This window comes from Pistacia vera, unplaced genomic scaffold (genome assembly GCF_008641045.1).
Source record: "Pistacia vera cultivar Batoury unplaced genomic scaffold, PisVer_v2 Contig412, whole genome shotgun sequence".
NCBI classification, from domain to species: domain Eukaryota; kingdom Viridiplantae; phylum Streptophyta; class Magnoliopsida; order Sapindales; family Anacardiaceae; genus Pistacia; species Pistacia vera.
The window spans coordinates 568,954-584,299 of NW_022196238.1; the positions used below are offsets into that span (position 1 = coordinate 568,954).

A 15,346-nucleotide genomic window follows, 5' to 3' on the forward strand; every position below is an offset into this window, starting at 1 on the left:
CGAAGTAGCCATCTTCTGCAATTGCTTTTCCAAAATGTTGTATTTTGGCAATTTCTATCTTCTGAAAAATTATCTTCAGGAACATGAATTGTTTCATGGGAAGAGAAAAATTACAGAAGACTTATTCATAAAATTTCTGAATATATGCATAGTGATTCATGACATTTAAACACTCATGTCAGCCAATTAAGAGAGAAATTAATCACAGAAACACAGAAGGGAAAACAGTAGGTAAATGATAAAACAGCTTGTACAAGCTTAAATTTGATCAGTTTTATTTTAAATTAACATAATCAACTTGTACTTGTTTCTTAAGTGAGTTTAATGCGACCTTTACTAATTGACATGAATTATTATTAAAGATAAATGAAAAGTAAATGATACGACAATCAAGTAGAATCGGGGCAGAACTACATTGATGATTAATTACCTTTGGTCCCTAGTTGGTTCGATAGAGACTTCTTCTGGGTGCATTCCTCAAAATGCTGAGTTTGATCATTTATTTTTTTTGTTTTTTTTTTTTTTTTTGTTTTTTTTTTTTTTATTTGTTTTTTTTCCTGGTTTTTTTCATTTTTTTTTTTTTTTTTTGTTTTTTGTTGTGTCTGGTTTTTTTTTTTTTTTTTTTTTTTTTTTTTTTTTTTTTTTTTTTTTTTTTTTGTTTTTGTTTTTTTTTTTCAGTTGCTATAGGCGTAGCCACTAGAGTTTTTATCCGGCCGTAGTTTCAGGATTCCGAGAGATTAGTTGAAGTGCTCATAAGTTGGCCTGGACACCCCTGATCATTAAAAAAAAAAAAAAACTACTTGATTTTCACTTAGGCTAATTTTTTAAGAGTAATTTTATATATACAAACAATTCCCTACAGACTTATATACAACTCTACATGTTTGACATATTATATACTCTAATTGTTTAATTTATCTCTAATTTAAAAATCATCATTTAAACATGCCATTTGTTTGGATGAATTAATTAAAAGTCTGTATAGGTAGTGTTATTCTCTTTTAAATTTTTTTAGATTAGGATGAGTTTAAAAGTATTTTGAGTTTGAGTCTGCTAGATATATAACTAATTACACAAACATTCCTTAAAATTTGATATGACAACCTGTCTACTTGACATACTATCTACTCTAATTTGTTTAAATTATCTTAATATAAATTCATCTAATCACATTTAAATACATATAAGGAGTTTATATATGTAGTATTTCATTAGGTTTTAATCAAGTTGATCTTTTTATTTTATTTTTTTTTTTTTTCATTTTTATAGGAATAGCCATATTTTATGTGACTGATTAGTGAATTTTAATTTGATGCAAAAACTTTTGAGGAGGTAAAAACCCATTTATAGTTAAAACAAGGCCGAACGACGTTCCTACCCAAACTTTGCCTTAATACAATGTACTACCAAAAAGTTTAAAAATGAACATACCTACTTTCCATCCATATCTGTTAGTGAATTCCATCTATAATTATGCGAAGACTAAAATGCCCTTTTCTTCTTCCTCCTTTCCTCTTCTTCTATTACACACATTCTCTAAAATCTTTAGCCCCACCACCATCTCCTCTCAAAACTCTTCTAACCACACCCGTCGAACCCCACCCATCATTCTGCCACAACCACCGCTGCACCACCTTTGCCGCCGCCAATACCAAAAGTGATGAATTAAGATTTTAGATAGATTGATAAACAGTTTAAAGCATCGATTCGGGTTTAAACAACCCGAAATTCTGCTCCGAGATAGATGTTTCAGATTCTCATTGAACAAAGAAAATTGTAAACCTCAAAAACCGATTAGGCATCAGAGGCGTCCCTTCACTAGAGTTCACGTGCTCACACAGGTTCCCAATATACCAAGCGCGTTCTGAAAATTTGAATCCGGTTGGTTCGAGTCCCCCACTGACGGCCAATCGGTCTCCCCCACATAATATCCACATCACCTTAACCGACCTTCTTCATTGCCAGTAAAGTGTAAAAAACAAAAAAAAAAAAAGATTGAGATTTTGAAGGAATTGATTGATTAAGATATTAGAGAGAGAGAAGAGATAGAATCTTTGGAGAAGGAGGTGTATAAAGCCGAGAAGAAAATGGAAGAAGAAAAGAGGAGAAGGAAACGGCGTATTAGTCTTTTCCATGATCATAGACGAATTCACTAACAGATATACGAAAAGTGAGTATTTGTCATTTCCAAACTTTTGGGGTACTAACTTGTCTTAAGGCAAGTTTGGTAGGAACATGTCGTTCGACAGTTAAAACAACTTTAAAAACTCTTTAATAACAAAGTCAGTTTATTTTATATATTTCTTTATCTATCACAATTCACATATCTATACTTATTTGAAAAAAAAAAGAAAAAAAAAAAACCTCTTCTTTTTCATCATTCCATGTCAAAGAAGATTTATATTCCGTTTTTTGCAAGAAAATCACAATTGGTATACAATCCCTATTAAAATAATTTTCTTTTATTTCATCATTCTTAAATTAATAGAATTTCTTTCTATTCCATTATTCCTCACAAAAAAAAAAAAAAAAAAAATCTTAATTACTATATGACAAGCAACTATGTGATCTCTACTCTCTCTCTTCACATCAACCCTCTTAATAAATTATCTTGACAGAAATTTCATCTTAAGTTTGTTTTCCTTTATGATTCTTTTCTATACAAAAAAACTTCTTCTATAATATATATATATATGTAAAATATTATAAAAAAAAAATCAACCCTCCCCAAATAAAAAGAGTAGTTTCTTTTTTATGACTAAAGATCCAATAGCTTACATAGGAATGAGAAGGAGTCAAGTAGTTTGCAAGCTACTCGAGCTCGTGCTCGTGAGCTTGAACTTGATTCGAAGTAAAATCGAGTTGAGCTAGAGCTCGGGTGGCTCGTTTAAGGTTTGAGCCAAGTTCGATCTTGGCAAGCCGGCTCGATAGGCTTGCAAGCCTCATTGCACTCGAAGGCCAAATCGCAAGTTTTGTAACTTTTTTATTTTCAAGTTTTTAAAATGACAAACACCCCTCTCACAATAATCGAACTGAGCTCGGCACCCACCCCTACTCGCGAACTCACTCGAGCCTAAGTATTCAAGCTCGAACTCAAACGAAACACTGTTCTCACGAACTGAGCTCAAGTATCCAGATACTCAACCGGCTCAGCTCTTATACACCCTTAGCTTACGTGCACCTCAACATCTCTTGGACTTAAAACTATTGGTCAGGTACGAGCTCCAATAGCACCCCTATTGGCAACCGTGTAAACTCGAACTCAGAAAACCATATTAGATCATTCCCTTGCCTTTTTACCCTCAAGGGGGCTTTAACTGGAAGTATGTTAGATCATTTTCTTGAGAGTCATGTTAAATCTCTTCTTGAGAGATCAGTTAAATCATCCTTTTACTTTTTTATCATCAAGAGGACTCGAACTTGGAGACCAGTTAGATTTTCTTTGCTCTTTTACTATCGTCATCCCGTGGTGATTAAATAAAACAATATGTTATTACAAATAAATCTTATAAAGATTTGTATACAGACTGATGTGAAAAAAAAATAGAAGAGTGAATACAAAAGCCAAACTCATCATATTTATTCTTCCAATATTTCTGCCACATCATTTGTATAAAATCTTTAAGGATTTGTTTGTACGTCAATATTACTCAAATAAAATCTTGGTTTCACCCTTTGCATGCAGATTTTTTTGCAGTTAATTTATCCTTTAATATTAAAAAAAAAAAAAAAACTAAGATTCCTAATCTTTATTGCATATACTTATACATCTACTATGTATATGATGATGTAGGTTTTCCTAATATGAACACAACATTGGTTGGTAATGTGTGGCAATAGTTGAGACAAATTGGAATAAACCCACATTGGGTAGTAGTTAACGAGTGATTCCAAGTCCATGGAAAACAATTAGTCAATTATTGATTGAATTTGATATTAAAGAAGAAGACTATAGTTAGTTTTGTCATCAGCTCATCTCATGAAAAACTTGTTTAAATTTTTAGTTTTATTTTCTAATATTAATTACATCATCCAACGTATTATGGCATGCACCATCATTCTATGTCATTATACAATGGCCCTCGGATATATATTTCAAATATTAGCTTTCACTATATATCTTCCACAAATTTGGTTAAATATATAGCTACGATCGCAGACGTAACCATGAATTTAGTGAGTGGGTTTAAATATTTAAGTTGATAAATTAGATAGATTTTTTGTGGGGCTATGTGAATTTAAATGCGGTAAAAAATGTAAATATTATAAAATATAAAACCCTTTTTTATTTTTTTCAAAGTTTGAGCTGATTCAATATGAATTAAATGGTCAATTGTAAATATTTAAAATATGAAGTTTTTTTTTTTTTTTTTTTTTTTTTAATTTTTAAGTTTGACTGGGTTGAATTGAACTTATATGTTTATAGTGTGGCTATGACTAATCACATTTTAACGAGCTTTGGAAGAAACTATATAAAAATTGCTTCTTGATTTGATTGGTATTAACATTAACATGCCAATAATTTACAGTAGTATATGACAAAAATCATGGATATTCTCGTGAATAAATGATTACTTTGAAAATTTATAAATAGAAAAAAGGAAGACAAAAAAATTGAACACCTTATAATATTTGATAATTACTCTTTAAGTTGTTATCTAAATATATATTAGTCTGTTTCCCTCACTAATTAATCAACTTGGTTTGGAAGATGATATTCAACTAAAGGCTGCTTCGGATTAGCATAAACATTTGAAACCACCAAATTAATAAGGTTCCATATGACATGCTTTAATTATTTGATAAACTTAAACCTTAAATCCTAAACTCAAAACCAACCACTAGCCTTGTGGTCGGACGAAAACTTTAGCCCTTTGAGTGGGTTATCAATAGGTCTGTGTTTGAGTTCCACAAAGTGGTCACCTACCATGTTTGTCACTTCCTGCCTGTTAGGCTTGTAGGATATTAATGGATCTCGAGGATTAGTTGAAATATACACAGTTGACCTAGACACCCCCCGATTATAAAAACCAAAACCCAAAACCCTAAACTAATGTGAACCTAGTTAATAAATGATTTTTGAGTTGAAATTGGGCTCGGAGGGTGTTTAATGGATTTCGAGGATTAGTTGAAATAGCATAAGCTGACTTGGACACCCTAATCATCCAAAAAAAAAAAAACCAATCCTAAACCCTAACTAATGTGAACCTGTTAATTAATGAATTTTTGAGTTGGAATATTTATTAATTCCCACTCGTTACATGTGGTAGTTGTTTCTTTCTGTCTTGATTATTTAATTTGTGTCAAACAACAATAAAATACTTGCATTATTGATTTACTTTTTATTTATTAGGACAGTGACTCAAGGTAAACTATATTATTCCTTTTGTCCTAAAGAGTTTTAAGATGAAAAATTGTTCAAAGAACTTAAGCATGTTCTTGATATAGTATATCAAAACATCAAATTTAGTCAATTAATGAATATATATAATAACTTATATCTACGTAATTAAACTTTTGAACACTTCAAAACCCTAAAGAACTTTGACATAGAGATAAGATATATCATTATAGAACACCGGAAAGAGGACAAATTATAGGTAGAGTATTTCTAGTTTATTTTTACCCGGGCAAGTTGTGGTTAAGATCGATGTATCCGGTTAGAATTTTTCTATATATACTTGCTGCACAGATGATATAGATACAGTAATTGCAAGAGAAAGAGAAAGAAATTACTCTCAAGAGTACGAGCATGGAAAAATCTTGCACATGAATGGTGGAGTTGGAGAAACAGCTATGCTACCATTCCCTCCTTCAGTCTCTCTATATTTCTTCACGGAGAAAGTGAGAAAAAGAGAAATAATCATTTACTTAAGTTCCAAACATTCTTATTTATATTTGTTTTCTTTCAGAGGACAGTGATATCGATGGTAAAGCCTATACTAGAAGAGCATCCTGGAGCTTTATGGCACCTTGTTGCCTGAGTGCTTGAACGTTGCTGATTTGGGATGCTCCTCAGGGCCTAACACTCTTCTTGTGGTTCAGAGATCCTGGAGTCCATTGAACTGCGAGCCAAAATCGAACCTTAAGTTGCCGTTGTTTCAAGTGTTCTTAAACGATCTCCTGGAAACGATTTCAACACTGTTTTCAGGTCGTTGCCAGATTTCTGTAAGAAGTTGAGGAGAAAGGGCAGTAAGTTGGAGCCGTGTTTCATAGCAGGAGTTCCAGGGTCTTTTTATGGGAGGCTTTTTCATAACAAGTCATTGCACTTTGTTCACTCTTCATACGCTCTAATGTGGCTCTCCGAGGTTCAAATTCATCTTCTCCATTTCTCTATGTATCTTTATAGTTTTGTCTCTTATGTATGTTAATTTATTGCAGCCACCAAAAGCTTTGTGATTAAACCAGAGGCACTTAACAAGGGAACATTTGCATTGCAAAAACAAGCACACCTGCCGGTTTAAAGCGTACTATGAGCAGTTCAACAGAGATTTCAGTATGTTTTTGAAGTCACGGCGTGAAGAGTAGTCCTGGCGAATGATGGTAACAACCATGGGCAGCTTAGAAGGGATGATCCTCTTACCTTTGGGAGTTTGTTGGATTAAAACTCAACGACATGGTCTTAGAGGTAGGTATACCATAGCCCGACGTTATATATGTGTTACTAAACATTTTTTTTTTTTTTTTTGGTAAGTAATCATCATTAAAGAGAGTAAAATGTACAGAGCTACCTCCGGATAGGTCCTGAGATAGAAACAAAAACAAAACTTAATATACTAAGAACAAATCTCCTCTTCTTTATCTATCTGAAGCATGTGAAGATTTGAGATAAGAGGAAATGAGCAAACAAAGGAATACAAAGAAAGACAAAGCTCCTACCATAAGACATGCCTTGGAAGGATCCCAAAAAAAAAAAAAAAAAAAAAACTAAAACAAACTAAAACAACTATACACAACATCATTCCTACAAGACATCCTACTGACATATTTTGGTTGCTTCATTATAGATCTAGTTATTAAGTCACTTGATTTTATGACAAAATTTGTCCTTCAAATAAAACCTTTAACTAGTGCTAATTTATCCGAATCTCATTAATTTTTTTCAACCACTAATACTGATTAATATTCAGGCTTGATCGAAGAGAAGAGCCTGGACTCTTTCAATTTATCATACTATGCTCCTACTGCAGAGGAAGTAAAGAAGTGATAGAAGATGAAGGGTCTTTTACTCTGGAAACTTGAAACTTTCATGGTGGATTGGGACACTTATATAAGGAAAGCTGGTAGCCTCGATACGAAGAAAGAGCAGCAATTTTGGCCACTGACATGGAGCAGTCGGCGAGCCCATTTTGTCAAGTCAGTTTGGAGAATCCATCATGGATGATTTATTATGAGATTCAACGGATGTTTTCGGCTATATGGAAGCCCATGAATGCAGTTCATCAATCTGGTTATCTCCTTGACTAGGAAGACCTAACAATGTTTTGAATCTCTTCATTGATCTATATCATGGAATTGAGAACAGCATCAAGTAACTGGTTAATGGGTTAGAATAAGAAATAGTGAAATAATTTCTCGATGGCTTGCCGGCCAATGTAATTATGAGGAAAGAAATCAAGTTTGATTGCTCAGGGCTGCATAGTAGTAATATAGAAAAATCAGCACCTCCTCAAGTCTTTATTTTCAATCAAAATTCTCTTTGTTATATTGTGTAACCACCCGTTTGGTACTTCTACATATAAATCAATTAATTGTTATCCTTGGCTATCTATTAATATGCATGATAGCAGTAACCAAATAATGATTGAGGCTATAATCCAATAATTGACGAATTATGATAAGATTATAATAAATAGCACTAATTTGAGGTCCAGTTGAAAACTAGCACTTATTGGAAAGTCTTTTACAATATAGCCATAATTCCTTTTAGGACGGAAATGCCCATTTGACTTATTCTTCAACCCTTAAAACCTGTCAAACCCATTCTCTCTATAACTACAATCCCGACTAAATCGAAGATATTATTTAGATAGGTGGTTAATATGTTTGTTTGGGTTAATATTTAGATTGGGGATGTTGAAAATTGAAGGATTTGATGTTTTAACGAGTCTGAGACTGTTTATCAGCTAGATTTGACTGTTTAGGTAGTCTAAGTTGTTAAGACAACTCCCATACCAGTCGATATGGGGGTATCAAACACTTTTCTTGCTAATATGGGATATTTGTAGTTTTACCTGGAAGACACCCCATTCGCAATATAAATTATCCTTTGTAAAAATACATATACCCCTTATAGGTATAAAAGTGTATGATACTCCCTATCAGCTATTTCGGTCATTTTTCGTCATCTTCAACCTTCAGCTACCCAAAGGCTGAATCCGGTCGATACCCCTATTGGCCAAAAAACACAGATCCGCTAATCATTGACAGCCATTAAAACCACCTAAATTCGCACCATCACAACAATCAACCCAATCTCTCTCCTAAACCAACAACTCCATCAAACCCTAAATCTAAACAATACAACAATCCTTATTGCAAGTCAATAGACTGAAATCCATGACCAAATCAAATAGCAAAATGGGTTTCTAGGCTGGGTTTTCAAAGTTTCGATGGAGGCAATGGTTAGGATGAGTTTGAACTTGAAGAAGATGAGTGATTTTTAAAGTTTGTTTTATATGAGAGTCTTTTTCCTTCAAATTCGCGTAATATAATTGGATTGTGCTATTTGTTGAAATTTTCAAAAAGTGCCAGTTTTCAATTTCCTACCCAAAATATGCCATTTATATAATTTCTCTCGAAATTAATTGATTATTTGACTCTATTAATATGAATTTAGTTTGTTGAGTTGTGCTATATATAACCCTACTAAATAAGGGAAGCTTGAAAATTATATTTGCAGCTAATTAAATGAAGGTTTAACAAATAAGGCAATCATTTTTAAATTTTGATTTTTTTTTTATTACATAGAAGTTATTAAATTTGTATTAATAAATTAAGTTTTTTTTTTCTTTTTTTACTTTCCTTTTTAAAGATTTACATCAATCTGTTCATAATCCTTTAATTAATCCATCCCCCAACACCCCCCACAACAACCAAAAAAAAAAAAAAAGACTAATCCTAATTATAAGTCAATTTATATTCAAAACTCATCCCAATCGAACACATATTTAAAAGAAAGAAAAATTAAGCCGACTGGCATTGGTCATATTTTATGTAATGTGTTCTGCCGGAAGTCAAATAAATTGTACTGTATATATAAATAATTGTAATTGGTTAATTAAAATAACTATGAGAGTCAAAAAAAAAAATTAGTCTGTCGATGGTACGTAGCAGTTGATTCCAAATATTATTTTCAGAGCGTTGTTAATTCATCAAAAATATTTTAAGTTGTCTAAATGATCATGTTCTTCACGTTATTAACTCTTGAATTTCGCTAATATTTTATAGCAAGGTTTTGCAGATCGATGTTTATTATCGTATGATTCTTTATTTTTTAGTAGAAAAATGATAAATGAATAAGTACAGAATATTTGCATTTCTAAACGTAAAATAAGATTAAAAAAAATTAAAACAAAGCGAAAATGGTAATAAAAATGGCATCCTAAGTTTTATCTTCAATTTTTCATTCATTTCAAATGATATCTATTCTTTAAATCGACATATAAAATAATTGATACAAATAAAGGGGAAGTGATCTTGGATCTTTAGACCCCATTTATTTGATCATAACCCCAATTAAAAGATAAAATTGTAATAATAATATAACACAATAAATAGCTTTAACTCACCTTTTTTTTTTTTTTTTTTTTTTTTTGTTGTATTTGACGACCAGAACTTGGCACCCGATAAATCGCTGAAGTTATTGAATACCCTACAACTCAATGTTTCAAAAAGTCATAAATATTATGGTAGTGACTTCAAGTTTCGAACCCAGGAAGTTAATGGGGAACAAACCTTGACCACTACTCTTTTATCATTACCAAGAATGCTCTTCTTTTTGTCAATACCAGGAGTCTCCAACTACCAGCAAATAATTCATGGTGTCTTGCGGCAAGACTCTTGCCACTTGAAAACTAGGGTTTTAAAACTTGCTCACTTCCAACCAGTGCCTTGCTCACTTGAAGACGAAATTTTCAACACTTGCTCACTTCCCCTATTTACCTACTTTCATTCATTCATTCTTCCAATCACTATTTTTACACACCATTGATCTTACCCATAAAATTTTAAAAATTTGAGTATTTTAATTAGACTTTTAAGATTTTGAAAGGGTGTTAATTCAAATTTTAGAAGAAAAATATTTTAGAGTTTTCAATTTGGGTATTTCTTTATCATGCTTGAAATTGTAACTCCCTCAAGCCTAAGATTTCTTTGAAATTTTGTTTTTTTGATTGCAAACTTAATTTTTTTTTTTAATCATTAGGGGTGTTTAGGCTAGTTTGTGTTCCCTCAATTAATCTATCGAGACCGTGAAACATTAATCGGGTGAGAACCCGATGACTACTCGATTAATGCATCAAACATGAATTTTGTATCAAGTTTTACTTTTCATACTAAAATATTACTTTTATTCTAAATATAAATATTTACTTTCACTTAAGGGTTATCAATTAAGAATTTTTTTTTTTTTCAGGAGTATCATGGTTTAGAAACCTTATACAAAGAGACAAATTAAAATGACATTTTTGACCCTTTTTAAATTGAGGAAGAGTATCATAATATATTTGAACTAACGATCACTTCCTATTATGAAGTAATATAGTAAATGCAATATACAGTCCACGTTGTATATTTACATCAAATTAATCTATAATAAAATTTAATATTAAAAAAGAAATAAATAACCCTTACCTTAACATCAAAGTCTCTAAAAAAATTATTAATATCTAAGCTTTTTAATTAAAAAAAAAAAATCAAAGGATGAACTTAATTTGGTTCAGAATCATGCACTGAGTAGGCGGAGTGGGTATACCCAACCCAATTCCAGAAACCAGAACCAAAACTAGAATTGATCGGTTTCTTGAATTTGAATCGAACCAGAATCGATCCGTTCTAGTTCTTGGGTACCCAAAATTGGAACATAAAACACGGTTCTGGTTCCGGGTACCCTGTAAATTTCTATTCCCTCATGATATTCAAAACTAACAAAAATACTCCTAAAATATACCAATACACTCCAAAAAATTTTAAAAATTATCAATACACCTTGAGTACCCGTTGGTGCCCACCTCGGGTACCGATCTCGATTCCAAGTTTGGTTCTTGAAGTGGTGAATCAAGACTGGTTCCCAATTTTGAACCAAAACCGACCCTGTGTGCCGTTTTGGTCTTACCCGACTGATGGTGGTACCCACCATTCCAGGTTTACCGTTACCCATGCTCAACCCTACAATATAGAATTACTTGACCTTTCTCCTCTGGAAAACGAATCAGTGCCGCATTTATATCCCAATACAATTATTTATTTTAATTAAATTCATTAAAAGCCATGTACAGGTACTGATTCTTGAATAAAACATCTTCACGTGGAAATAATTTAAATCACAATTTGCACATTAACATATGTTCGATAACGTGGGATCACCCATACAGTATCAATATCGTGTTCATACTTTATTAATGACTATATATTATTGATTTTGAAGGCTTCATGGTGGTTGGCAACAACATAGGACTAATTGATTAATTATAATTCTAATTAAACTGGAGAAATTACTCAATTATTATTATCATTTTACTCAACACTACACTTATATTATATAGATGGGGCGATTTAATTATTATCTTAATATATTTGAATATCAGATTCCACTCTTAAATCTTTTGTCTTCTTTGTTTTTTTGCGTACTCCATTGCCGCTTCTCGACGTCTGAGTTCACACACTACGCTATTACGCAACTGTGTTGGCAATAAAATGAAGACACCACTGCAGATTTACTCTTTTATCTAATATGGCTACGTCCATCGAGTCATATTATTGAATATTTTCTCTCTTTTCTCTCGTTTACAAATAAGATTCCTTATGATTTCTATCACACTCATAACAAGAAAAAATATTTATATACTAGTTTAAGTGACAAAACCTATTTATACAGGATTCATATTCTTAAGCCTAACCACATAAGAATTAATACTAAAGAAATCTTAATGGAAAAGACCTAAACCGCCTATGGAGCGGGACCCCTGCATATGTCTGCAAAACCAATAATGCTGAAGTAATCGACAACTCCAACAAAGAATAGTTAAAGATATACAATAGTGGAAAAACAAACACCCTTGTTTAAAAAGGCAAGGAGGTTCATCGATTTAACAAGGCATCATCTGACATATTGGCCCGTGGAAGTCGTTCAAATGATAACCTTTAAAACAGAAACAGACAGATTTCAGTAGCCATTCAGATTAAATCAAATCTGACATGCATATTTCATAATTCCGTATGTGGTAATTTTGGGAGTCATTCAAATTATAATGGATTATGTGATTGTGTAGATTAAGATGTGTGATGCCAATGGATTAGTAAACTAGATGTGTTGCTAACGATCAAGCAACATTGACACAATATAAGTTTTCATTGAAAGCAATAAGCCCCTGGTGTGTGATATTTCGATAGGGACTTTTGGGTGTATACTCAAGAGGTCTTGAGTTCAATCTCTCATTGGTTGCTAATATGGGACACTAGAGTCTTATCAGCTGGTATTCTAGAATCTCTCCCCAGTTCCTAATAAAGGTGACTATTGGAGTTCTTATCTGGTCGTAGTTTTAGGTCTTGAGGGATTAGTTGAGGTACGTAATAAACTCACATAGACACCCTGATTATAATTAAGTTTTATTAAAAGTCTTATATTGTTATTATTATCGTTATCTAAATAAATAGATGAGCGTTAGTGTTTCATTTAATTGACTAAAAACTTGTATATCCCTAGAAACACTTCTGATCGACCGAACTCTTTATTGATTTTCCCCAAGTATTATTTATTTTGTACACTTCACATGGTGGTGGATTATTAGAAAGGTAATATGAACTGATTAATTCAGTGGACAAGAATCTAAAACCAGGATTCAATGTTTTGGAGTTTGGAATATTCCTCTGGGATCAATTGAGACCGTACAGAACAAAACAAAACAAATAGATAAACAACATGTGTTGCATATATATATATGGTGTCACACCGATTATGTACAATACGCGTAACAAGTTAATTCGAAATAGTATAATGCAAGTGGATTGCAAGTTGTTAAAACATCTTCCAAGCCCTTATATGTTTCTCTCTTAATAGATTAAACACTTTTTCCGCCCAAGGTTTGCTTTAACGACACTTTCCTACCCAAAAAGTTTCAAAACATACCACATTCCTTCGCAAAGTTTACATTATTTAATACCTAAAAAACACTTCACTTTCTCAGTCGATTCGACGAGTTACCAGGAGTCAGAGTAAAGGGGTTTTATAGAGTGGAAGCTAGTAGTCGAATTATGGTGACTGATTAAATATATTCACCATCGAATCGCCAGAGATAAGCTAAGAATGAGAAACCTAACTTTGCATTGGAAGTAATCAGCAAAAAAATATGTTGGAGTGAGAGAGTTTGTAGAGAAGAGACTCGAGGTTAAAAATAATGGTGAATGACACAATTTTTGCCATCGGAATCGCTTTTTGTAGTAATAATATAAACTTTGGGTGAAAAATGGTATTTTAAAATTTTTTGGGTGGAAAAGTGTCATTGGTAAACCTGGGTGGGAAAAAGTCGTTTACTCCTTTAATATCACACTAAGATACACGTCGGTAGCCCAACAGGGATTATTATTATTATTTAAAAAAAAAAAAAAAATTGTGCGAAAGTTGCCTGGAAGCTGGGCTCTTAACGCTGGACCTCTTCCCTTCTCCCTCTATATATATTATATTACTTTTCCACGCAAAGATAGACAAGCAAATTCACTACATCAAGAGCAATAATCGACAAGACTGAAGATGGCGATTGAGGAACTCATCTTCCACATGAATGAGGGTGTTGAGAAACTAGCTATGCTAGCAATTCATTACTCAAGTGATTAACCTCTTGTTTCTGTCGCGCATATATTTAAAGGACCTTAGTCTTGAATCAAATTTTCATCTTGTTTCTTACATTTTATGTTTGTTTTGTTTCCCAGAGGACGGTGATATCAATGGTGAAGCCCATACTGAAGAGAGCATACTGGAGCTTTATGGCTCCTTGTTGCCTAAGTGGCTTGAACATTGCAGATTTGGGTTGCTCAGCAGCCCCAACACTCTCCTCGGGTATCAGAGATCCTGGATTGCATTGAAGCTGCAAGCGAGAAATCGAACCACAAGTTGCCCTCGTTTCAAGTGTTTTCTTAAACGATCTCCCTGGAAGCGATTTCACACCTGTTTTCAGGTCTTTGCCAAGCTCTGTAGGAAGCTGGAGGAAAAAAGGGTAGCAAGTTTGAGCCGTGTTTTCATTGCAGGAGTTCCAGGGTCTTTCTATGGGAGGCTTTTTCATAACAAGTCGTTGCACTTTGTTCACTCTCATACGCTCTTATGTGGCTCTCCGAGGTTCAAATCGATCTCTCCATTACTGTATTATCTCTAATGTTAGTTTTGTCCAGGTATGTATTGACGAAGAGATACAAATATTTATAATTGCAGGCGCCAAAGCAATGGGGAGCAAACCAGAATTAATCAACAAAAGGAATATTTGCTTTGCAAAAACAAGCCCTCCTGCATTGTTTAAAAGCATACAACCAGCAATTCAATAGAGATTTCAGTATGTTTCTGAAGTCCCGGGCTGAAGAGCTTGTCCCTGGAGGGCGAATGGTGCTGCCCACCATGGCCAGCTTCAGCAGTGATGATCCTCTCACCATCTGGGAATTTGTAGGATTAAAGCTCAACGACATGGTCTTAGAGGTGTGTATATCTAGGATGTCCCATCTGAGAACTTTGGTGTATAGATTATACATCTCTTCAATTTGTCTACAATTACATCAGATATCTAAATAATAAAATTACTTCACAGGCTTGATGAAGAGGAGAAACTGGACGCCTTAAATTTATCATACTATGCTCCAACAAAGGAGGAAGTGAAAGAAAGTGTAGAGGAAGAAGGATCTTTTAAGCTGCAAGACTTGAAACTTTTGCAATGGATTGGGACACTTATAGAGAAAAGCCATATAACCTGGATAAGCAAGCGAGAGCAGCAGTTTTGGCCACTGGTATAAGAGCAGTTGGTGAGCCCATTTTGTCTAGTCAGTTCGGCGAAGCGATTATGATGATTTATTTAGGAGTTCAAAGATGATCGTCGATTATATGGAAACATATAAATGCAAGTATATTAATTTGGTTATCCCTTGA

The 15,346-nt window shown here is 33.1% G+C and overlaps 2 pseudogenes; both read left to right on the top strand.

Annotated features, from left to right (window-relative positions):
• Positions 1-5,769: 5,769 nt before the first annotated feature.
• On the top strand, positions 5,770-7,207 carry LOC116142575 (annotated as a pseudogene).
• A 6,762-nt stretch (positions 7,208-13,969) lies between these two features.
• Positions 13,970-15,346, top strand: LOC116142576 (annotated as a pseudogene).